At 40.4% G+C, this 27,202-nt stretch overlaps 1 pseudogene; it reads right to left on the bottom strand.

Moving 5' to 3' along the window:
• Positions 1-359: 359 nt before the first annotated feature.
• Positions 360-2,265, bottom strand: LOC137764949 (eukaryotic translation initiation factor 4B-like; annotated as a pseudogene).
• Positions 2,266-27,202: the final 24,937 nt, after the last annotated feature.

Here is a 27,202-nt window from a genome sequence, read left to right as displayed (position 1 = left end):
GAGAAGGCAAGGTTTTTCTGTCAATCTTCCCTAGAAGTACCAGATTCATCTCTATCCCTAGAGCAAGGGACGTGTTTCATAAGCCTTTGTTCAAACTCTTTTCCCTACCTGGAGTGCCCTTCCCTCCTCTCTATGAAATCCCTTCTATACTTGATGAGCTATTACAAATATCACTTCATACTCTAAGCCTTTCTTGGTTCTACCAAGTGGTCTTTCCTTCTTCTGAATGCCCTGTAAGAGGCCTTATCTATGGCACTAATTGCACTGTGGCAAATACAATATTAACACATTTTTATCCACCCATCCTCCTGACAGTAAGCTCCCTGCGGGTAGGAATCATGCACGGTATGATTTTTTTTTTTTCCCAGGAGATGGTGAGTTTTATTTTGTCTTGTCTGGATAGAGATTTGATTTGCTCTCGAATGTTCCAGGGTGGTGAGAGACTAGGAGAAAGCACAGAATGCAGAGGTCTATTCGGTGTAATCTTCTCCCTCATTTTCATCTTCACCATCAACGGCAAGAGCAGCATACTTGCTTGCAGAACTGAATTTAGAGGCTGGATTTTCTTCAGCTTTCTTTGGCTCAGGTGCAGACCTGGAATCCTGATGCTTTTTGCCATCTTTCCTGTCTGACTCCTTGCAGTGGTCTTTGCTCCCTCCATCTCCTGGACCATGGCTGGAATTTCCACTTTGGCGTTTTGGGGCACTCACCCCATCTACTTTATTTTCATCTGCTTTCCTTACTGGTCCTTCCTCAGATGGCTGAGCTGGAACTACTTTCCCTCCACCACTTGTAGGGGACTGCTGCTCTGTGTCTGAACTCTGAGATCGAGCAGGAGGGTTAGAACTTCGTTTCACACAAGCATTCTCCTTTGGTGGAGGGGCTGGCATTACCTTTAGAGGCTGTTCAGGTTTGGGAGGCTTAGAGGCTGGAGACTGGCAGTCTTCCTCCTTACTGGGTGTTTCATATTCTAGCGACTTCTCACTCTCTCTCCTTCGTGCATCCTGGTCTGACTTACTTCTGCCAGATGTGACTGAGGTCCCAATCTGTGATGACTCATTTCCTGCCCTTGACCCTTCCCGTTCCTGAGTTTCTTCACCTCGCCAGCTTGGGTGTCTCTCCCGAGGCCGTCGTTCTAGCTTTGGCTCATCCAGCTGACGCTGCAGTTTCTCCTGTTCCTTCTGTAGCCGCTCTTCTACTTCTCATTCTCTAGCAGCTGTGTCAACAGGCTTTGCTCCTCCAAAGATAGAGGCTGCTCGACTGGACTGGGAGGTGCTAGCAGAGGAATCATCTTCCTTAGGAGCACTCCGAGGCTTTGGGTTCAGTTTGGGTCCTTGCGGAGGACCTCTATCATCACGCCCATAATCATCCCGAGAGTAATCATCTCTGGAGCTCCTCTGTAGTCGTCATCCCTACGGTACCGACTACCAAATGCTCTTCTGCCACTGCCTGTCCTGGAATCCTAGCCTCTATCATAGTCTCTGCTGCCTCGGTCATCATAGCGATCGCAGCCCCGGTATCGATCCATGTCCCGGCGTGGGCCATCACAATAACTGTCCCGATACCCATCACGATATGGGTCGGAATCATAACAATCTCGCTACTTGTCTCCAAAGCTATCATCAGCTCTTCTAGGTGGGTAGTCATCAAAGCTTTCTGTAGCAGGACGGGCCCTCCAGTCTGTATCTGTTTTGTCAGAATCCCGATTTCTATCTCTGCCAAAAGAACGATCATCCTGTCTTTATCCTGTGCTTGATCAGCAACGTCCACTCGAATTCTCCTGTTACCTAGAGACTCTTCATTGAGGCTCAGGGCACTGAGCAAGGAATCCAGGTCCTCAAACTCAGCATAACCAAAACCTTTCAACCTCTTAGGATTGCTGGGTTCACGTTATAAACGCACTGCACTGATATTTAAACCTCTGAAGGAATTCTAAAGAATTCCTTCATGGAGTCTTCTGTCACATCACAGGGCAGGTTCCCTAGGAAAGCAGTGTAGGGTGGCGACTTGGGAAGATGGCTCCAGTGGATATTGGATTCCTGAACAGCCCGTGGAGCAGTGGGCAGGATGGAACGGTCAACTGGAGGTCATCATCATTACTATGCCAAGTGGTTGAAACATCTCCTTCTAGGTCATCTGTTTCATCAGCCCAGCTGACTGGTTTGGGGACATAGGTGTTTCCTCCAGCAGTCCCTCCATCTTCAGGACGTCTGTTAGGGAGATAGTCTTCCCCTTCTTAGTCTTCATTTTTGCTGAGGCCGCCATGTTGGGAGAGGGAGAGAGAACGCAAAGGCCACAGTATGATTTTTACTCCAGAACCCTAAGATACATCAAATATCACTTCATTCGTTCTCTAAACCAAATTAAATTAGTTCTAAGCTCTATTACCTAGCTGGAGAAACATTAAATTTCAGCCTTTGGTGAGCTTCCTTCTCCCATCTGCCCTCCTACCATCACCACAAGACTATACAATATTGAGTATACAAGGGAGCATATTACATGAGCAGGGTGCCCTCCTTTGAGTAGGGTGGTGTCAGCTTTGGTGCTCACTGCCAAAGCCCACATGGTCAAGTTGAAGCAGGTGGCTCCACCACCTCTTGCCTATTTCCAAAGTCCAGTCTATGGCCCATTCTCAGCAAGGTCTTCCCAACCTTTCTATCAGGACAGATCTCTGTCTCTTCTGAACCCCATCTCTTGACCCCCCATTTGATGTTGACTGCATTCTAGTATATGCCTTGGCATCTGTTTTGTACACACTTACTCCCTCCAATTTGCCCCGTCCCTAGTCTTCCCCTAGTCTTCTGAGGAAGAAATCATCGTAGTCACATTCGCCTCTTGTACTAGTAGCTAATGTAGTGCCTCAAATACTAAGGTATTGAGTGAACGGTTAATCTTCTGCTCTTTCACCTTCAGTCCCAGGAGACACTTCCTGAGACATAGGACCCATCCTGTAGAACTCAGCCCAGACATTCCTTCCTCAGTAACTTTCTTTACCTGTCACCACAGCTATTTGTGTCATTATGTAATCCTGTTTGTACCACTAGATTGTATATTCCATGAGGGCAAAAACAACATCTTTTTTTTTTTTTAATTAATTTATTTATTTAGTTTTTGGCTGTGTTGGGTCTTCGCTTCTGTGCGAGGGCTCCCACCAGTTGTGGCAAGCGGGGGCCACTCCTCACCGCGGTGCGCAGGCCCCTCACTGTCGCGGCCTCTCCCGTTGCGGAGCACAGGCTCCAGACACGCAGGCTCAGTAGTTGTGGCTCACGGGCCCAGTCGCTCCGCGGCATGTGGGATCCTCCCAGACCAGGGCTCGAACCCGTGTCCCCTGCACCGGCAGGCAGACTCTCAACCGCTGCGCCGCCAGGGAAGCCCTATTTTTAAAAATTTTTTAAATTGAAGTATACTTGATTTACAATATCATGTAAGTTTCAGGTGTACAGCACAGCAATTCAGTTTTATATATATGTATATCTATGTCTTTATCTATCTATGTATCTATGTATCTATCTATCTATCTATATATTCTTTTTCAGATTATTTCCCCTTATAAGTTAATACATAATATTAAGTATACTTCCCTATGCTATACAGTAGGTCCTTGTTGGTTATCTATTTATACATAGTAGTGTGTATATGTTAATCCTAGCCTCCTAATTTATCCCTCCCACCACCCCCTTTCCCCTTTGGTAACCATAAGTTTCTTTTCTGTGTCTGTGAGTCTCTCTGTTTTTGAAATAAGTTCATTTGTGTCTTTTTTTTCTTAGATTCCACATATAAGCGATATCATATGATATTTGTCTTTCTCTTTCTGACTTAAACTTCACTTAGTATAATAATCTCTAGGTCCACCCATATTGCTGCAAATGGCATTATTTTACTCTTTTTTATGACTGAGTAATATTCCATTGTGTGTGTGTGTGTGTGTGTGTGTGTGTGTGTGGTGTGGTGTGTGTATACATGCCACATCTTCTTTATCCATTCATCTGTTGATGGACACTTAGGTTGCTTCCATGTCTTAGCTATTGTAAATAGTGCTGCAGTGAACATCGTGGTGCATGCATCCTTTCAAATTATGGTTTTCTCCAGATATATGCCTAGGAGTGGGATTGCTGGGTCATATGGTAGCTCTATTTTTAGATTTTTAAGGAACTTCCATACTGTTCTCCATAGTGGCTGTACCAATTTACATTCCCACCAACAGTGTAGGAGGATTCCTTTTTCTCCACACTCTCTTCAGTATTTATTATTTGTAGAATTTTTGATGATGGCCATTCTGACTGGTGTGAGGTGATACCTCATTGTAGTTTTGATTTGCATTTCTCTAATAATTAGAGATGTTGAACATCTTTTCATGTGCCTTTTGGCCATCTGTATGGCTTCTTTGGAGAAATGTCTGTTTAGGTCTTCTGCTCATTTTTTGGTTTGGCTGTTCGTTTTTTTGATATTGAGCTGCATGAGCTGTTTGTAAATTCTGGAGATTAATCTCTTGTCAGTTGCACTGTTTGCAAATATTTTTCCCATTGTATGGGTTGTCTTTTCATTTTGTTTATGGTTTCCTTTGCTGTGCAGAAGATTTTGAGTTTAATTAGGTCCCATTTATTTATTTTTGTTTTTATTTCCATTACTCTAGGAGACAAATCCAAAAAGATTTTGCTGAAATTTATGTCAAAGAGTGTTCTGCCTATGTTTTCCTCTAAGAGTTTTATAGTATACAGTCTTACATTTAGGTCTTTAATACATTTTGAGTTTATTTTTGTGTATGGTGTTAAAGAATTTCATTCTTTTACATGTAGCTGTCCAGTTTCCCCAGCACCATTTATTGAAGAGACTGCCTTTTCTCCATTGTAGAGTCTTGCCTCCTTTGTCTTAGATTAATTGACCATAGGTGTGTGGGTTTATTTCTGGACTTTCTATCCTGTTCCACTGATCTATATTTCTGTTTTTTGTGCCAGTGCCATACTGTTTTGATTACTGTAGCTTTGAAGTCAGGGAGCTTGATTCCTCCAGCTCCATTCTTCTTTCTCAGGATTGTTTTGGCTATTTGGGGTCTTTTCTGTTTCCATACCAATTTTGAAATTATTTTTTCTAGTTCTGTGAAAAATGCCATTGGTATTTTGATAGGAATTACATTGACTCTGTAGATTGACTTGGGTAGTATACTCATTTTGACAATATTGATTCTTCCAATCCAAAAGCATGGTATATCTTTCCATCTGTTTCTGTCATCTTCAATTTCTTTCATCACTGTCTTATAGTTTTCAGAGTACAGGTCTTTTGCCTCCTTAGGTAGATTTATTCCTATGATTTTCTCTTTTTTTTTTGGATGTGATGGTAAATGGGATTGTTTCCTTAATTTCCCTTTCTGATCTTTCATTGTTAGTGTACAGAAATGCAACAGATTTCTGTGTATTAATTTTGTATCCTGCAACTTTACCAAATTCATTGATGAGCTCTAGTAGTTTTCTGGTAGCATCTTTAGGATTTTCTATGTATAGTATCATGTCATTGAACAGCATCCTTTTTGCTCACTATATTCCCTACCTAGAGTCCTGATACCCAGCAGCCAGTCAAATAAATATTGACTTACATAATAAACACCTCCTCCTCCAACCATCAGCTCCTCCAGCTGGGCTTGTGTTTCTGACACACCAGGATATGTTGAAGCTGTGGGGTAACGATTCTCCCCTAAGGTTAAAGCAGAGGCCCCTCACCATGAGGACCTCCCTTGAGAAGCAAAGAGTGAGAATCCAGAACCCTCACCCATCTCTAAGCCATGTTTCACCATCTCTGCCTCACTTTCATGCCTCCAGTCCTGTTCAGAAAACTCCTTACCACTTTCAACTTTTCCTTCTTCACAGTAGAGATTCATCCAAACCTGAGCAGAGATGAAAATTCCCTCAAATAGCCAAATAAAAGCCTTTTAGGGGTCTTTCAGGCCATTCTTTAGATACTATTTTCTACCAGTAGAATGTGCAGCAATGGGGATTTTAACATGTCTGGTTGGACATAGCAAAGGATTCAATTAACTTAATGTGCTGGGCGCTCAAGATCTGACATTGTGTAATTCTTAGTGACAGTGACATCGATGGCATTGTAGACTAGCTTAGGAGAGTGCAAGGAACATGCTCCCCAGTGCATCTATTTTAAGCATAGCTGTGTGTACATGTCAATCCCAAGCTTGCGATTGCTGGGGACTGGGGAGGGGAAGGTGGGAGGGAGGGATGGGTTGGGAGTTGGGGATTGACGTGTAACTATTTCAGGTTTAAATGGGCCTCTTCTAGTGGAGTCTAGATCTGTACTTTCCCATACAGTAGCTACTAGTATGGGCCCCTGTGGCTATTTATATTTAAATTCAATAAAAATTTAAATTTCTCAGTCTCACTAGTCACACTTCAAGTGCTCAGTAGCCACATGTGGCCCATGGCTACCATAGTGAACAGCGCTACGTTACATTCCTATCAATACAGAAAGATCTATGGGACAGCATTGCCCTAGATTCCTTGAACACACACCAAGGTGAAACATCGTCTCAGCAAGACGACTTGCACTTAGCTAGGAAATGTTCAATAAACATCCACTCTCTTTACTACACACCAGATTCTGTTGTACACGCTTCACACACAGCCCATCATTAGATGGTCACAATTAGGGATATATGTAGTGTATTATTATCCCCTGAACTAAGTTTGCTGGTGCTGCCATTGCAAAACATTGCACACCTGGTGGCTGCATTTGATAGAAAATAGAAGACCAGAAAAATGAGCCAGATGAATGACTCTACTTACCTACTTCCTTTTTTTTTCCTCTTTGCCCTCCTGACCATTTTGGTATAAAAGTCTCACAATGGGATGGGTTATAACTCCGAACTCAGAGAGATGGTAACGTGGGTAATAAATCCTGCCCAGGACCACGCCTGAGAAGACAGCCTCCCAGGCTGAGAATGAGCAGGGCCAACTCAGTGCAGCCTCTGGCTCAGGTTGGTACAATTCAGGAATGCCACCATCACCCAATGGGATTTTTGCATTATAATATGCTAATGACCAAGCCAGTATGCTGGGCAGGGAGTAAAAAGCACCAATTCTCCTCCACAAAAATAAAAATGACATGCGGCCAGCTCTCTATTAACCACAGAAACTGGAGCAATAAGAGCAGAGGCAATTGCAATTCACAGATAATTCCAAAGCTTTTCTCTAGCAAGTGACAGCAAGTGATCTCATTTTCAGAGGCTTCAAGGACAATTCTAATGTAATAAACAGAGAGACAGATTGTGTGAATGCAACACACACATACACACAGAGCTTGACGTGAGAGAAAAGGAAGGGAACCAGAGACCAGATACCCATTCAGGCTTGACATGTTCCTGCTGAACCCTTAGACTTTGTGTTCATAAGCTCACCACTCATTCAGGACCTTTGGGCTTCATGCAAATTAATTAAACTGTCAGGTAGCTCATTTTATCATCATCGAGGTTTTAAAATAATTAAGAGTGAAGGCAACTGATTAAAGCCTTTCCAGGCTGCTGTAGCAGTTTATGAATTATAAAAGTTCCATATTAATGTGACTCCTCTGTGACTGCAGATTAGCTGGGGGATATTCATTAAGATGGAATAAAAAGGCAACAGGAGCTATGACATCCTTTGTTTCATGTTCCCTGACAGCTTTCCAGGGCACTCAGTGTGAAGGCATGAAAATAATACACTGTATTTCTATAGCATTTTACAAATAGGATAATATCGTTTATCCCATTTGATCTCCCCATTAGTCTTATGAGCTTGGCAAGGCTGGTGTTATTCTCTTTGTTTTACATGAAAAGAAACTAAAACCCAAAGAAGTTTAGTGCCTCGCACAGATAATAAGAGAGGAAACGTAGTCAAATACCCAGGCCTGCTAACTCCCAATCCAGTGGTCTTCCAGTATGCCATTGTGTCTCTCTTTCTTAAGAGCCATGCTTCTCCAAAAACAGTCCCTCCATCCTCCCGTCTTAGGTGTCTGAAATTTCCAACGAGAAAGATTCATTACTTTGGTTTAAAGCAAGGATTCCCACATTAAAATAGAGGAGAAAAATTTTCACTGAGAGGTGGAAGAATAGAAGTGTTTTTCCTGTACTCTCTCCTTATGAATTGAGTAAAACTAAAAAAAGAAACAAAAGATAGAGAAATAACACCATTTTAAATAAAGTAAGGAAACAAATGTGTGCCCAAAGCATAAACAAAGCAAACGCTGCAAGATCTGAGTCTAGTCAAGGGAATATGGTGAGAGTCAACTCATCTACCTCAGACTTCATGGAAGATGCAGATTTTCCCAAAGTCAAGTGTCACTAAGAAAGAAAGAACATCAATCGTCCATAAACCCTTCCACAGATTTTTTTAAATGGGGAGTGCTTCCTAAATCATTTTTCGATGCCAGTATAACTTTGGTACCAAAACCTGATAAGTGACATTACAAGAAAGGAAAGTTACATAACAAACATGAATTCATGGTTCATACACATGAATCCCAAACACAATACCAGGATTTAAAGATACTAAACAAAATATTATCGAAAAGAATCCAGCAATAAATAAAGAAAGATAATACATTGTGAAAAAGTTGAGTTGATTCCAGAAATGCAAGGGAGGTTTGAGTTTTGAAGCTCAGTTATTTGTTCCATTTACAGAAAAAGAAAAATTACATGATTTTATTCAATAGGTGTAGAAAAAAGATTGATAAAATTTAATACTTATTTATAATAAAATCTTAGAACACTAAGAATAGAAGTGAACTTCCTAATCTGATAAATGAGGTCTACAATAATCTAAAAACACATGTCATGCTTAATAGTGAAATAGTGGATACCTTCTCTCTAAATTGAGAATGAAACAATAATGGAACTTATTAATTTCTATTCAACATTGTACTGGAGGTCCTATCCAGTCTAATAAGGTAAGGGGAAAAAAGATTAAAAGTAGGGAAAACTGCCATAATTTGCGTAAGAGATAATTGTGTGCACAGAAACACAAACTATAGACAAAGTATTAAATTAAGAAGTGGGCTTAGCAATTATGCTGGACAAAAGGTAAGTACACAAAAACAAATTGTATTTCTACATACTAGGAAAAAAGAATTAGAAAATAAAAAGTTTATACTATTTCTAATAACATTAAAAAATCAAAAGCCTAGGAAATAAATCTGACAGAGGATATGCAAGCTATCTACACAGAAAACTCTAAACCATTATTGAGAGAAATTAAATAAGACAACAATATATACCATGTTCCTGAATTGGAAGTTTCAGTATTATAATTGTTTCAATTCTCCCCAAATTGATCTATGAATTCAACACAGTTCCAAACAACATCTCAGCAGGATATGTGTGTGGATGGGTGTGTGTGTAATTTGACAAAATACAAATTGATATGGCAGTGTAGAGTACCAAGAATATTCAAGACAAATTCAAAGATTTCTAAAAGATGTCAGGACTCAAAATAAAGCTGTAGTAATTAAGTCAGTGTGGTACTGATGCAAGAAAACTGGATAGAAATTGGAAAATGGAACTGGATAGAAAACCCAGAAAGAGACCCTTGCAGTATGAACACTTGATTTATGGCAAGTGTGGTATGGAAAGCAGCAGGGAAAAGACAGTCTTCTCATTAAGTATTGCTGATCAGTTAGATATCCATATATAAAGAAACAAAACCCAATTCCTACCTAGTACCATGCAAAATAATCAATTTCGGATGAGTTGTTTATCTAAATGTGAAATATAAAACAATCTTCTACAAGATAAAAATAGTAGAATATCTTTATGACCTTGGAGCAGGCAAAGATTTCTGAAAAGAGCACAAAATGTACTAACCATAAAGGAAAAGATAATAAATTAGACTAAATTAAAAATAGCTGTTCACGAAAAGACTTCATTATGAGTGCGAAAAGACAAGCCACAAAATGGGAGATCTTACACTACATGTAACTAAAAGAGACACATATCCAGACTATATAAAGAAAGCCTACCAATAAATAAGAAAAAGCCACCAACTCAATATAGAAACTGCCAAGATACTCGAATGGGCACTTCACAAAAAGAATATTTACATGGCCAATAAACATATGAAAATGTTCCCATTTGCACACCTTCTTGGGTGTATGAAAAGATGCTCAAAATCACTAATCATCAGGGAAATGCAAATCAAAACCACAATGAGCTATCGCTTCACACCTGTTAGGATGGCTATTATATATATATACTTTTTATATATGTAAAATTTATTTTATATATTTATATATTAAAGTGGATTTTTGTGTATATATATCTGTATACATATATTTGCGTGTATACATATTATACATATATATATATCCGTTTATATATAAAATAAGTTTTGGTGAGGATATAGAGAAATTGCAACTCCTGTATGCTGCTGGTGGGAATGTGCATACAGCGGTGTGACCACTACAGAAATAATATGGAAGTTCCTCAAAAAGTTAAAAATAGACTTACCATATGATGCAGCAATTCCACTTCTGTATATTTACCCCTCAAAATTAAAATCAGTATCTCAAAGAGATATGTGCACTCCCATGTTCATTGCAGCATTATTCATAATAGCCAAGATGTAGAAACAATCTAAACGTCCATTGACAGATGAGTAGATAAAGAAAATGTAACATATACATACAATAGAGTATTATTCGGTCTTTAAAAAGAAGGAAATCCTGCCATATGTAGCAACATGGATTAAACATTCAGGACCTCATGCTAAGTGAAGTAAGCCAGTCACAGAAGACCCGATATTGCATGATTCCACTTTTATATTTAAAATAGTCTGACTCTTAGAAGCAGAGAGTACGATGGTGATTGCCAGTGTCTGGTGGGGGGGGGGGTAGGGGGATGGGGAGTTGCTGTTCAAAAAGTATAAAGTTTCAGTTACGCAAGATAAAGAAGTTCTAGGGCTCTTCTATACAACATTGTGCCTATAGTTAACAACACTGCACTGTACATTTAAAACATTGAGGGTAGATCTCAAATTAAGTGTTCTTACCACAATTTTTTTTCTAGAACACTGTATCTGTTCTTTTTTTAATTAATTAACTTATTTATTTATTTATTTATTTATTTTTGGCTGCGTTGGGTCTTCTTTGCTGTGTGCGAGCTTTCTCTAGTTGCGGCGAGCGGGGGCTACTCTTCGTTGCGGTGCAGTGGCTTCTCATTGTGGTGGTTCCTCTTTGTTGCGGAGTGTGGGCTCTAGGCACGCGGCTTCAGGAGTTGTGGCACAAGGGCTCAGTAGTTGTGGCCCACGGGCTCTAGAGCACAGGCTCAGCAGTTGTGGTGCACGGGCTTAGTTGCTCTGAGGCACGTGGGATCTTCCCGGACCAGGGCTCGAACCCGTGTCCCCTGCATTGGCAGGCGGATTCTTAACCACTGCGCCACCAGAGAAGTTGCTTACCACAATTTTTTTAAAAAAGGAAAAGAAAGGAAAATATGCCCAAACTCATTAAGAGAAATGCATATTAAAGCTACAGTAAGATACCACTGTAGAACATTTAACATGCCTGAATTTGAATTTAAAAGCCTGACAAAACCAAGTTTAACAAGAATGTAAAGCAACTGAAACTCTCACATGCTGCTAATAGGAGCATAAATTTGTACAAGCACTTTAGGAAATTGTATGGCAGTATCCACTAAATTTAAACATATGCATAGTCAATGACCCAGCAGTTCCTATATACATGTCCAAAAAATGATTTAATTTTTAAAAAATCTTTTAAAGTTAAAATAAAAATAAAAAATAGAGAAATTCATGCCCACATGCACCAAAAGTTATGTGCAGCAAAGGTCACAGCATCATTATTCATAGTAGCCCCCGAACAGGTAGCAAGCTAAATGTTCATCACAGCGGAAAAATTTTAAAAATACTTTTATGGTGTATGTATACAATGAATTCAATACAGCAAAAAATGCTTAACTATAGCTGCATGTACCAACATGGATGAATCTCACATACATGGTATTGTGCAAAAGAGGTCAGAAAGGAAAGAATATATGATGTATAATTCCATTTATAAGAGTTCAAAAATGAGTGAAACTAATCTATGGTGTTAGAAGTCAGCTAGTTACATTTAGGGAAGGTAGTAAGGTTATGGAATGGGCTGATATACAAATTGTACCTTTAGGATCCTGGAAATACTCTTTCTCTCGACCTGGTTCACAGTTAAACAGGTGTGTTCATTTTGTATACTTAGGGTTGGTGATGTTTTCTGAGTGTGTTATACTTCAATAAAAAAAATACAGTTCACTACCATAAAAGTCATAGCCAATGTCCATGACATTAAAGTCATTAATCCTTCAATTAAAGATCCAGGGTCAGAGACAGTCATAGAAAAGATAATTCTTTAGAAGGGCTAGGAGAGAGGAATCTGAAAGAGAAACCCTGCCAATAAACTATTCCTGTTCTTTCTATATTTAATATAAATTCTTAAGATATAATTGACATACCCTTAAAATTCACCCTTTTAAAGTATGCAATTCAGTGAGTTTTTGCATGTTCATAAAACTGTGTGACTATCACGCTATCTAATTCCAGAACATTTTCTTCACCCCAAAAAGAAAGCCCATGCCCATTATCGGTCACACCCTACCCCCAGCCCTTGACAACCACTAATCTGTCTTCTGGCTCTTTAGATCTGCCTAGTCTGGACATTTCATATAAATGTATTTATATATTATGTGACATTTTGTGTCTGGCTTCTTTCACTTAGTATACTGTTTCCAAGGTTCATTAATGTTATAGGATCAGTCGGTACTTGATCCTTCTTATGGCTGAAAAATATTCCATTGTATGGCTATACTACATCTTTTAATCTATTCACTAGTTGATAGACATCTGATTTGCTTCCACTTTTTGCCTATTATGTATAATGCTGCTATGAACAGTTTATATGTGGATACATGTTCTGAATTCTCTTGGGTATCCACTTAGGAGTTGAACCGCTAGATCATATGACAACCCTACATTTAGCATTTTGAAGAGCTGCCAAACTGCTTTCCAAAAATCTGCACCATTTTACAATCCCAGCAGAAATGTATGAGGGTTCCAGTTTCTCCACTTCCTAGCTAACATGTGTTATTTTCTGTCTTTTTTATTCTAGCCATCCTAGTTTGTGTGAAATGGTATCTCATTTTGGTTTTATTGGCATTTCCCTAATGACTGATAATGTTCAACATCTTTTCATGTGTTTATTGATTGTTTGAATATCTTCTTTAGAGAAATGTCTATTCAAATCCTTTGCTCATTTTTACAATAATTAGATTATTTGTCTCTTTATTTTTGAGCTATAAAATATCTTTATATATTCTGTACCTAAGTCCAGTATCAGATGTATGATTGGTAAATATGTTCTCCCATTCTGTGGGATATTTTCACTTTCTTAATGGAATCCTTTGAAACACAAAAGCTTTTAATTTTGATGAAATTCCATTGATCTATTTTTTATTTTGTTGCTTGTGCTTTGTGTCATATCTAAGAAACCATTACGTGATTCAAGCTCACAAAGATTTATTCCTGTGTTTTCCTCTAAGAGTTTTATAGTTTTAGCTCCTACATTTAGCTCTATGATCTATTTTGAGTTAATTTTTGTACCTAATATGACACAGGGATCCAAATTCATTCTTTTGCATGAGGCTATCCAGTTGTCCCAGCACCATTTGTTAAAAAGACTATTCTTTCCTCATTAGATTGTCTTGGCACCCTTGTCAAAAATCAACTTACTGTAAATGTAAGTCTTTATTTCTGGAGTCTCTCAATTATTTTACATTGATCTACATGTCTACCTTACATCTGTACCACATCGTCTGGATTACTGTTGTCTTGTCCTAAGTTTTTAAATTGGAAGATGTGAGTCCTCCAACTTTTTTTCCTAAATTGTTTTGTCTATTCTGAGTCCCTTGCATTTCCATAGGATTTTCATGATTCTCTTGTCAGTTTCTGAAGAAAAACTTGGTTGGGATCTTGATAGGGATTGCACTGAATCTGTAGATCAGTTTGGGGAGATTTAAACTTAACAATACTAAGTTTTCCAATTTATGAGCACAAGATGTCTTCCCATTTACTTATGTCTTTAAATTTATTTCACTGAAGTTTTATAGTTTTCAGTGTACAATGTTTACATTTCTTTTGTTAAATTTATTCCTAAGTACTTTACTCTTTTTGATGCTGTAGTAAGTAGAATTGTTTTCTTAATTTCATTTTAAGATTGTTCATTACCAGTATATAGAATTACAATTGAATAATGATCATATATCCTGCAACTTTGCTGAAGAAATCAGCTCTAATTATTTTTTGGTGTGGACTTCTTAAGATTTCATATATATATATGAATCATATCATCTGCAAAAAGAGAGGTTTTGTTCCCTTTCTAATCTGCATGTCTTATATTTCTTTTTCTTGTCTAATTGGCCTGATTAGAACCTTCAGTGCAATGTTGAATAGAAGTGATGAGCATAGACTTCCTTGTCTTGTTCTTTATCTCAGGGGGAATGATTTTAGTTTTTAAACATTAGGTATGCTACTGGCTGTAGGGTTTTCATAGATGCCCTTTTTCAGGTGGAAAATTTCCCTTGTATCCCTAGTTTATTGAGTGTTTTTAACATAAAGGAGTGTTGATTTTGTCAGACACTTTTTCTGCATCTATTGAGAGGATCATGTAGTTTTATCCTTTATTCTATTAATGTTGTATTATATTGATTAATTTTTGTATTTTGAACAAACCTTACATTTCTGGGAAACATACCATTTGGTCATGGTGTATAATCTTTTTTATATTGCTGGATCAGTTTGGTAGTATTCTGTAGAGGATTTTTAGTCTATTATCATAAGGGATATTAAGCTATAGTTTTCTTATGCTGTCTTTGACTTGTTTTAGAATGAGTTGAGAAGTGTTTCTTCCTCTTATATTTTTCGGAAGACTTTGTGAAAAATTGGCATTAATTGTCTTTTAAGTGTTTGGTAGAATTCACCAGTGAAGCCTGGTCCTGGGATTTTTCTTTGGGGAATTTTTTGATTCCAAGTTTAACCTCGTTATTTGTTATAGGTCTACTAAGCTGTTCTATTTCTTCTTGAGTCATTTTTGGTAGTTTTTTTCTTTCTAGGAATTTGCCATTTCATCATAGTTTTCTAATTTGTTGGCATGGAATTGTTGATGGCCTTATAATCCTTTTTCTTTCTGTAAGATCAGTAATGAAGTCTCCTCTTTCAATCCTGATTGTATTAATTGAGTCTTCTCTCTCTCTTTTTCTTCATCTGTCAAGCTAAAACCTTGTCAATTTTGTTGATCTTTTCAAAGAACCACTGGAGTAAGCAAAAAGGAAGATTTATTTACCCACATTGAAAAACTTCCCATGTAGAGAGGTTCCAAGTAGGTTAATTCAGCAGCTGTGATGTCACAGAGGATCCAGGTCACTTCCACGTGTCCGCCCGGTGATTCACATGTTGGGCTGGCCCTTGCTTGCCCTCTCCCCATGGCTGCCACATCTACAGGCATCCATGTAGATGTGATCGTGTCCAATAGAAGAGTAAAAAAACCAAAATATTTTTCAAGACTCTCCTGCAGACCCTCTTCCACATTTCATTGCCAGAACTGAGTCCGAATCCAGTCTCTAACAAGTTGAATGGGACTATCATGACGGGTACAGGTTAATTAGAACACAGAGAAGAGGGTGAGACCTGAACAAAATTATAGCAAGAAAGAAGGGACTCAGTAGATACTGCCTGAATTTGAAACAGGTAGTTAAACAAATGTACTGACTCTAATACCTAACAGTTTTTTTATAATTTTCTTTATGAATATTTTAATGTTTAAATTTTTTGAGAAACTGATATCTCTTCTGCTGGAAGACACTTTTAGCTAAAGTTCAGCAATTATTTGAGATTCTTTTTCTATAGTCATATTGATAACCATACTTTATATTTTACTAATGCGCATACCATAATACCATACCATAATATGCATACCGAACCAAGTTTCTAAGAAAAAAAACAACAAAGGTAGCCATCTTTACTAAAACATAAATAATCCAAGGAGCAGTTATATTATGTAAATGTATACTGCCTATAATTAGTATTCATGTTGTTATCAGCCATCAATACCTTTGTCAGAATTAGACCAAATTAGCTTATCTGTCACATTGGAAAGCAAAATGGAGCACTGTTGGAAAAGAAAAAATTAGTTCAGAAAGTTTATAGACCAGAAAAAGATGTTGTGTTTGTGGAGCGGCGAGGGAGCAGTTCTCAGACAGCAGGACGATTCTCGGAGCTGTGCCGGAAGGGCCCGCAAGGGCCGGACAGATGATTTTCCTGTGCCTCTTCCTTCTAAATGCACAGAAAGTCTCCTATGAAACACTTGAGGTCTCAACCACAATATCTATTTAATATGGACAGTATGGCCTTGGACCAGAAGTTGATGATACAAAGATGAATATGACTCAGTTCCTGCCCTCAAGCACTCACAGTCTAATGGGAAAAATGAACTCATCAAAAGCAACCTCGAGTGCAACAACAGAGGTGCAATTGTATGAGTTACAGCAGTTGCCCAGAGGGGGCAATGATTAATTCAGTTTCGAAAGGCAGAGGCAACTCTACAGAGAAAAATTAAAATCAAAGGATGCATTTGAGTTCACCAAGTGTATGGCAGAAGAAAAGGCTTTCCAGAAACTGAGAACAGAGCTTGGAAGCAGCATGGCATGCTTGGGGAGCTGCAAGACATGTGATGTTGATGCATCGTGGTGGTGGAGGGAGATAAAGGCAGAGCGGGGAGACGGACTAGACCTTGGAGTGCCTTCCTTGCCTTACTAGGAAGAGTGAGGCTTATCCTATGGAGCATGGGAGCCACTGCAAGTTTTTAAGTAAAGAAATGCAGATGCATCCTTAGAAAAGAGACCCTTGGTGGTTCTCTGGAGAACACATTGGAGCAGGTCAAGACGGGAGGCCAAAGATACATTAGGAGGAGGATGCAGGTAATAGGTCTTGGAGCCTGAGCTAGGGAAGTGACAATAAGAAGAGACAGAAGCAAGGAAACAGTCATTGACTGTCTATGAGGGTTGATGGAGAGAAAACAGTAAACTAGGACATGCAGGTCTCTGGCTTGAGCACCTAGATAGGTCCATGCAGGAAGTAAGTTCAGCCCAAGGCAGGTTGACCTCAAGATGTCCGTGGGACAACCCAGTGACAATGCACATCAGGCAGCTGGACATAGGTCTCATCCAGAAATATGAATTTAGGAGACTTGGGGTAGCATCTCCTAAAACTACAGGGGAAGGTCATGTTGCCTGGGGAGAGAAGAGGAAGTGTGAAGGGAAAATAGAGGGGCCTCCACAATTCAGAAAGGAGTGAGTCAGTCCCCAAAAGAGACTGAATAGGAACAATCAGAGAGGTAGGAGGGGAGATAAGAAAAATCAGTGCATCCAAATCTAAAGGTTGAAAAAATTATTTGAAGGGAATAATGATCTCTGTAAAAAAAAACAAAACAAACATTAAAGAGGAAGAAGAACAGAAGGAAGAGGAGGAAACACGTTCATGCATCATTGACAGAGAATGAAGTTCAGTGTCCAGAACTCTGCCACTGGTTTCTCTGTCTTTTCTCCAGGGAAGCATGGAGGTGGTCAGATGAGGTCCAGGTCTCCAGGGTCCTGGATGAGGAAGCAGCAGAAGGTTGTGCTACTTCTAGGGACCCTTCCACCCCACCCACCTGGCTAGAACAGGGGAGCTTTCCTGGTCAACTTTGTGGAGGAAGTACAATCCCATACGGAGATTTCTGCAACTAAATATTAGGGACTTGTCAACCTACTAATGTTTCTGCCTCATGTATGGTCCTTTTCCTCCATCTGACATCATGAGAGGGAGAAACCTGGGGCTATCATGGAGGCAACTGAAGAGAAGCCCACGTCATTGCCTTCACTTTTTTTTTTTTTTGCCGTGTGGCATGGGGGATCTTAGTTCCCCAACCAGGGATAGAACCTGTGCCCCCTGCAGTGGAAGCGTGAAGCCCTAACCACTGGACCTCCGGGAAGTCCCAGCCATTGCCTTCATTTTGATTTCACTCAGATGTGGGCGCCCTGTGAACTAAAGATGGAAGATTCCTATAGCCCAAAGCCCAGCCAGCCTCTTACCCTGCTTCCTCTGTAGTGTGAAGCGGACAAGTCCATTTTGAGACACACACACACATGTACACAGCCTGTAAACACAGTGAGGATACCATCTTGATCAACTCCTTGGGGAACAGGAAGAAAAATAGACTTTTACGAAGAGCCACCTCAGTGCCAGGTTAAAGCTAAATGCCTGTGAGCACCTTATGTGGCCCCTGAGGTGTGTGGTTTCCTGCCCATTGAAGAAACTCAGATGTGCATCCTTCCTAAGACCACTTAACTCTTAGTAAAGGGCAGAGACAGGGTTTGGTACCATGTCTGCGTAACCCAAAGTCCATGGTTTTTCCCTATCTGAAGAGTCAGTTTCTATTCTTTCTTTTTTGTTTTTTAATGGCTCCTTATTCTTCAGGTTCCAATATGCAGATGAGCCTTAGATAAGAAAGACATGTGTTCCTGTAACGTTGTATACAAACTGAGATTTTGTAGCTCAGATCATATTTCCAGTATCTTCAATTTCATGACAAATCCTCTTTCTACATCAAAGAACCCTTTCACAGAGCAAAGAGTCAGTCCCTAATTTATCTCCAGTTTCGTGTGTCAAGTTTCCTTCAAGTGCAGCTTGCCACTGCCACTCAAGAAACTGTGCACCCCGAAAAAGCATCAGGTCCGTAGTCACACTTTGTTTTCAGTGAGAGCAAGGAGGCAGTGCTGGGGAATTGTCAGGGCAGCTCCTGGTCTGAGACCCGAGTGTTCCCCGCTGGTGCCTGCAAACACCCTTCTCCTTATAGAGGTGCCACTGAGACCCCAGTCCCTCCTTCTGAGCCTACAGTGTCCGGTGTAACAGACTTTTGTTCCTACACATTGTTGGAATCTTTGGAGGACGCACACAGAGACTCGATTAGGGCAGAGTTGCCCCCTCCTGCCTGTCATGTGAACCTCTCAAGCAGAGAGAGGTGGGGGGGGAACTGAGATGCATCTCTTGACGCTTCAGTCAAACTACAACTCCTCAGCCCATTCTTAGCTTCTTAAGTCTGTAGGCCAATTCCTCCTTCCCTTTCCCCACCCCACTGCCCAGGAATTGAATCGGTGAATTTTGGGGTATGTGTGGACAGTTACTTCCATGCCCTCCCTCTTTCTGTATCTGTCCTGAATTTATGAAGAACTGCGTACAAATCCCTTTATGCCCGAACGCGCTGAGCCCGAGGTCACCTGGGCAGAGATGCTGTGCTCTTAGCTTGGACTGAAGCTCTGACAGCAGGCCCGTCTTTCGTGCTGGGCATCTGTGTCATCCAGCAAATGTTTCCAGGCTTCTCCCGGGCCCCGTTATGCTTGCCCTTCCCAGCACTTAGAGTTAGGCATGGCCATGTGACTTGCTTTGGTCAATAAAGTGTGAGCAGCAGGGACGTGGGTCGTCTCTAGGTGGAAGCTTTAGGGGCCAGCGTGATGGTGGACACAAGCATTGAGAGGAACCTGCTGTCAGCCTGGGTCCCTAAGAGATGGTATTGAACAGAGCCACTGGCCAAACGCCAGTGGACGTGAAGCAAAAGAAGCCCAGGATGCCGTGGGAGTCCTTGGGAAAACATCTCAAGGAATGGGAGGCTGGCTGGGGAAGCCTTCCTAGACGAGGTGGTGTTGATACTGGGTAAGAGTGGAGAACGAGCAGGTGGTAGCAGGGCAAAGGGGCTGGTGGTGTGGAGGGGAAACGAGGCATTGCAGGAAGAGGAAACAGCATGTGCGAAGACCCAGATCAACAGCCAGAGGAGTGAGGAGGGAAGGAGGGAAGGAGAGAGGGGAAGGGAATAGAGACATCAGCAAAGGCCTGGCTTACCTAAGAGCTCCTTCTCTCCTGGTAGACTTTGGTACCAGCCTAACTCCAACCAGAGAAAAGGAAAACAGAGGGGGGGCTGGCCAAAAAGTGCGTTCGGTTAATGAATACGTTGTTCAATAAAGTTCTTGGTGAAAATGAAAAAATGCGTCTTTTGTTTTTACTTAGAACTGAACGAACTTTTTGGCCAACCCAATATAACAGAGGAGAATGAGACAAACAGAAAAGCAGATTTAAGGAAAAGAGGACTAGAAAAGAACAGGAAGCCAGGAAATTCAGACTAGAGGAGAAAATAAGAAAGAAGATGCAGTGAGTGGGATAAATGGCCCCAAAGATGTCAAGTTCTCAACCCTGAACTTGTAAATGTGACACTGTTGGGGGAAAGGGTCTTTGCAGATGTGCTTCATCTACTGATTTTGAGATGAGGAGATGGCCCTGGATTATCTGACGGGCCCTAAACGCCATCAAACGTGTCCTTATAAGAGACAGGCAAGAAGAAGACCTCAGAAGAGAAAGACATATGACCACAGAGGTGGAGATTGGAGGGACGCGGCCACCAGCCAAGAAACACCTGGTGCCCCCAGAAGCTGGAAGAGGCAAGGAACGGCTTCTGCCCTAGAGACTCTGGAGGGACACAGCCCTGCGGACTCCTTGATTTCGGACTTCTAGCCCCTAGATCAGCAAAGGAAGCCATTTCTGTTGCTCTAAGCCACCCGGCTTGTGGCAATTGGTCCTCGCAGCCACAGGAAACTAGTGTACAAGATGACAGAGGACGTCTCCTCATTCTGTTTGGCAGGTCCTCCCCTACTCGCCTTAAGTAAACAGCTGCCTCAGCCTCCTGCACAGCCATCAAGCATGCCTGTACTTTCCTGTCTCAAGGATTCACTAACATCTCCCACTCTTCTCCCTTCCTTCCATCCAGCCGGGCTTCACCCCAATGCTCACTTTCCCTTCCCCCTTTCCCCCTTGCCCCTCCTCCCCCAGCCTCTGTGCCAGATAGAACTACCTTTTTTTTTTTATTTGTATACAATTTTAAAGGTTACTTTCCGTTTACAGTTATTACAAAATATTGGCTATATTCCCCGTATTGTACAGTACATCCTTGAGCCTACCTTATTCACAGTAATTTGTAACTCCGCCTCTCCCACCTCTATATTGATTGCCCCCCTTTGGTAACCACTAGTTTATTCTCTGTATCTGTGAGTCTGCTTCTTTTATGTTATATTCACTAGTTTGTTGTGTTTTTTAGATTCCACATATAAGCAATATCATATAATATTGCTCTTTCTCTGACTTGTTTCGCTTAGCATAATGCCCTCCAAGTCCATCCATGTTGCTGCAAATGGCAAAATTTCATTCTTTTTTATGGCTGAGTAGTATTCCTTTGTATGTGTTGGATATATATATACTACACCTTCTTTATCCATTCATCTGTCGATGGACATTTAGGTTGTTTCCATGTCTTGGCTATTGTCAATAGTGCTGCAATGAACATTGGGGTGCATGCATCTTTTCAAACTAGTGTTTTTGGTTTTTTCAGAGATGTACCCAGGAGTGGGATTGCTGGGTCGTATGGTAGTTCTATTTTTAGTTTTTTGAGAAACCTCCATACTGTTTTCCACAGCGGCTGTACCAATTTACATTCTGACCAACAGTGAACAAAGATTCCCTTTCCTCCACATCCTCGCCAACATTTGTTATTTGTGTAGAACTAATATGTCTCTGGCTGTGTTTCTCCACTCACTTAGATGGTTCTCAGCTCTTAAGAGGCAAAGAACCTATAGCCACCTCCAAGCATTTCGTTTAGTGCCAGACTCAACACACGGATTTGAATACATAAAATGTCATTGATAAATATTTGCTAATTGACTGATAATTTGGACTTGGTTATTATTACTGTAGCAACCATTTATATAGTGCCTATTATGTTCTAGGCGCTGAATAATAGGAATAATGGCCATTATAATAAGGGAGCTGTTATCATGTGCCAGTTACTGTGATATGCACTGGAAATATATTATTTATTTAATCCTCACCACCATATTATTATTATCGCCTTTTTACCCATGAGTAAGCCAGGCCAAGAGAGGTTAAGTAATTTGCTTAATGTCACCCAGCTAGTAAGCCTCAGAGCTGGAGTTCAAGCCCAAACCTGACAGACCCTTAAAACTATGCTTTCAGTAGGGTCTTTTGGGAAGAAAAATCCAAACTGTTCTAGACGGCCATTTCCTTTGCCACTGTCTTAAGGTGGCTCAGTTTCTCAAACATTTGGCCTGTTCCTTAAACAATGTGCGTCCACGTTTACCGGTCACAATTCCAAGGCCTGAAATCAACCTAATTGGCCACTAGGTGGCACCAAAAAAGTATGTCTGAGACACAAAAGCCAGCAAGCAAGGGCTGTTTCCTGCTCTGAGGTGTTTCTGGAGGTGAGCTGTGAACAAACAGGGAAGCAAAGCTTCCTTCCCAGAAGGAAATAAGCCAAGAGCCAAAGAAACAGATTGGAAAACACGTTTCCTCAGGTGTCAAATGCTGATGGGAAAAGGTAGCAGCAAATCCTCATGTTTGTATTTCAGTGAAAAATCATCATCCTTAGAAAAGCAGACTATCTGAATACACGTGTTTACCAGGAACACACAGAAATCCCCGTGGGTGCTCCAAGAAAAGAAAAATTATAGGCGCAGTCACTAAGAGTGAGGATGTCCAAACACCTTAACAAGTCCTTGTTGAAACAGCAGCTCTTAAATGAATCAACTGCCTGTTAGCCAAAAATGCAGAGCAACGGCCGTAGAATACACTATAATTAACATCACACGCAGAGCAAAGGAAATTTTGAAAATATTTCATTGAGCATCTCAAAGGAGTCACAGATATTCTTCCCCATGAATGAGGACATTGTCAAATTATTTATCTAGAGGCAGCTGCGCATCCTCTGAGCTGTAAACTGCCTAGAGGTTGCTATGCGGTTAGTAGGGAGAATGATAGCTCATGGGACAGCACTGCATCCCTGACCTCAGGGCCCTGCTGGAGGCCTGGCTTTCGTGCAAGAGCCACGTCCTGCGCCACTGTTACTGGGTGTGCTTCACGAAGTGCTTCCTATCTGTGAATAGTTTGCTACCAGGCCACAAGGAGATAGGCACAGAGGGTGAGAGGAAGCATTAGAAACTGGTGAGGCAATTTCGACCTTGCCATGACATCCCAGGCTGGGATCAGTTGCACGGATTTGGACCAGTCGGGATGTTACAAACTTGCTGGCGAGTCACTTGTGGCAAGAGATACGAACGGGTCCTGTGCAGTAAACACACTTATTGATGGGAAACAAGATTGGAAATGAACTGGCCCCCATCGCAGGTAGTTGGAGAAGCATTGTCCCAAGGCAGATATCTCCTGCCCTCTTCACCCAGTGCCCCAGGCTTGAGAGTCAAAGGTTGCTAGCTGGGAGGTGATCTAGGGCAGGGCCTGTGAAGTTGGGGGGTACTAATCCAATCTCCTTTATTATCAGCTGTGTGGCATTAAGAACATTATCTAAACTTTTGGATCTTTAGTTTCCTTCACACGAAAATGGGGCTAATAACATACACTTTACAGAGTGGTCATGAGAATATAAAACAAGATAGATGTGGTGAGACTGTGAACACTTGGATGGTTCTTATACCTTTCCCTATCTATCTATCTATCTATCTATCTGTCTATCTGTCTATCTATCTTTCCATCATCTATTTGTCAGAAGATAGATATCTATTTTTTCTCTCTGTCTCTGCAAATAATATCCTTTATCCATTTGAAGAGTTTTTGAAAATGGAGCCCTCTCTGTCCTGTTGGCCTAAAACAAACAGATTGCCAGGTGTTTCTCCAGCTAAGATGGGTTTATTCAGGATTAGCAGAGAATTGCAATTCAGGGTCTGCAACAAAGGCAAGCCACATGCAAGTCTTCATGCAACAAGAGAAGCAGAACTCTTTTATAGAGGGGAGAAAGGAAGTTGGGGGGACTATAGTAAACATAGAATCCATGACTTTTCACTGGCCAAGTTGTTGCCAGGAAAGAAGATGAGTCTTTCTTCTTCCAGTTGGGCTCTGTCATCATTGCAGGGCATGAGGGCTCTCCCTTCTGGTCTCCCAACTCTATTTTTCTAAATATCTTTATTGGAGTATAATTGCTATACGATGTTGTGTTAGTATCTGCTGCATAACAAAGTGAATCAGCTATACATATACATGTATCCCCATATCTCCTCCCTCTTGCATCTCCCTCCCACCCTCTATATCCCTCCCCTCTAGGTGGTCACAAAGCACCGAGCTGATCTCCCTGTGCTATGCAGCTGCTTCCCACTAGCTATCTATTTGACATTTGGTAGTGAATATATGTCCATGCCACTCTCTCACTTCGTCCCAGCTTACCCTTCCCCCTCTGTGTCCTCAAGTCCATTCTCTAAGTTTGTGTCTTTTTTCCTGCCCTGCCCTGCCACTAGGTTCATCAGTTCTGTTTTTTTAGATTCCATATATGTGCATTAGCATATGGTATTTGTTTTTCTCTTTCTGACTTACTGCACTCTGTATGACAGACTCTATGTCCATTCACCTCATTACAGATAACTCAATTTCATTCCTTTTTATGGCTGAGTAATATTCCATTGTATGTATGTGCCACATCTTCTTTATCCATTCATGTGTCAATGGACACTTAGGTTGCTTCCATGTCCTGGCTACTGTAAATAGTGCTGCAATAAACATAATGGTACATGTATCTTTTTGAATTATGGTTTTCTCAGGGTATATGCCCAGCAGTGGGATTGCTGGGTCATATGGTAGTTCTATTTTTAGTTTGTTAAAGAACCTCCATACTGTTCTCCGTAGTGGTTGTACCAATTTACATTCCCACCAACAGTGCAGGATGGTTCCCTTTTCTCCACACCCTCTACAGCATTTATTGTTTGTAGATTTTTTGATGATGCCCATTCTGACCGGTGTGAGGTGATACCGCACTGTGGTTTTGATTTGCATTTCTCTAATGATTAGTGATGTTGAGCATTTTTTCATGTGTTTGTTGGCAATCTATATGTCTACTTTGGAGAAATGTCTATTTAGGTCTTCCGCCCATTTTTGGATTGGGTTTTTTTGTTTTTTTGATATTGAGCTGCATGAGCTGCTTGTATATTTTGGAGATTAATCCTTTGTCAGTTGCTTTGTTAGCAAATATTTTCTCCCATTCTGAGGGTTGTCGTTTCTTCTTGTTTATGGTTTCCTTTGCTGTGCAAAAGCTTTTTAGTTTCATTAGGTCCCATTTGTTTATTTTTTATTTTATTTCCATTACTCTAGGAGGTGGGTCAAAAAGGATCTTGCTGTGATTTTTGTCACAGAGTATTCTGCCTATGTTTTCCTCTAAGAGTTTTATAGTGTCTGGTCTTACATTTAGGCCTTTAATCCATTTTGAGTTTATTTTTGTGTATGCTGTTAGGAAATGTTCTAATTTCACTCTTTTACATGTAGCTGTCCAGTTTTCCCAGCACCACTTATTGAAGAGACTGTCTTTTCTCCATTGTATATTCTTGCTTCCTTTGTCAAGGATAAGGTGACCAATATGTGCGTGCGTTTATCTCTGGGCTTTCTATCCTGTTCCATTGATCTATATTTCTGTTTTTGTGCCAGTACCATAATGTCTTGATTACTATAGCTTTGTAGTATAGTCTGAAGTCAGGGAGCCTGATTCCTCCAGCTCCATTTTTCTTTTCTCAAGATTGCTTTGGCTATTCGGGGTCTTTGGTGTTTCCATACATAATTGTGAAATTTTTTGTTCTAGTTCTGGGAAAAATGCCATTGGTAGTTTGATAGGCATTGCGTTGAATCTGTCGATTGCTTTGGGTAGTATAGTCATTTTCACAATATTGATTCTTCCAATCCAAGAACATGGTTTATCTTTCCATCTCTTTGTATTGTCTTTGATTTCTTTCATCAGTGTCTTTTAGTTTTCTGCATACAGGTCTTTTGTCTCCTCAGGTAGGTTTATTCCTAGGTATTTTATTCTTTTTGTTGCAATGGTAAATGGGAGTGTTTCCTTAATTTCTCTTTCTTATTTTTCATTGTTAGTGTATAGGAAGGCAAGAGATTTCTGGGCATTAATTTTGTATCCTGCTACTTTACCAAATTCATTGGTTAGCTCTAGTAGTTTTCTGGTGGCATCTTTAGGATTTTCTATGTATAGTATCATGTCATCTGCAAACAGTGACAGTTTTACTTCTTTTCCAGTTTGGATTCCTTTTATTTCTTTTTCTTCTCTGATTGCCATGGCTAAATCTTCCAAAACTATGTTGAATAATAGTGGTGAGAGTGGCACCCATGTCTTGTTCCTGATCTTAGAGGAAGTGCTTTCAGTTTTTCACCATTGAGAATGATGTTTGCTGTGGGTTTGTCATATATGGCTTTTATTATTCTCAACACAGTAAAAGTGGGCATGGGTAGGTTCCCTCTATGCCCACTTTCTGAGTGTTTTTATCATAAATGGGTGTTGAATTTTGTCAAATATTTTTCTGCATCTATTGAGATGATCATATGGTTTTTGTCCTTCAATTTGCTAATATGCTGTATCACACTGATTGATATGCATATGCTGGAGAATCCTTGCATTCCAGGGATAAACCCCATTTGATCATGGTGTATGATCCTTTTAATGTGCTGTTGGATTCTGTTTGCTAGTATTTTGTTGAGGATTTTTGCATCTATGTTCATCAGTGATATTGGCCTGTAGTTTTCTTTTTTTGTGACATCTTTGTTTGGTTTTGGTATCAGGGTGATGATGGCCTCGTAGAATGAGTTTGGGAGTGTTCCTCCCTCTGGTATATTTGGGAAGCATTTGAGAAGGATAGGTGTTAGCTCTTCTTTTAGCGTTTGATAGAATTCGCATGTGAAGCCATCTGGCCACGGGCTTTTGTTTGTTGGAAGATTTTTAATCACAGTTTCAATTTCAGTGCTTATGACTCATCTCTTCATATTTTCTATTTCTTCCTGGTTCAGTCTTGGAAGGTTGTACTTTTCTAAGAATTTGTCCATTTCTTCCAGATTTTCCATTTTATTGGCATATAGTTGCTTGTAGTAGTCTCTCATGATTCTTTGTATTTCTGCAATGTCAGTTGTTACTTCTCCTTTTTCATTTCTAATTCTGTTGATTTAAGTCTTCTCCCTTTTTTTCCTGATGAGGCTGGATAATGGTTTATCAATTTTGTTTTTCTTCTCAAAGAACCAGCTTTTAGTTTTATTGATCTTTGCTA

Source organism: Eschrichtius robustus, chromosome 5 (genome assembly GCF_028021215.1).
Source record: "Eschrichtius robustus isolate mEscRob2 chromosome 5, mEscRob2.pri, whole genome shotgun sequence".
NCBI lineage: Eukaryota > Metazoa > Chordata > Mammalia > Artiodactyla > Eschrichtiidae > Eschrichtius > Eschrichtius robustus.
This window is presented reverse-complemented; position numbering and strand designations above follow the sequence as displayed.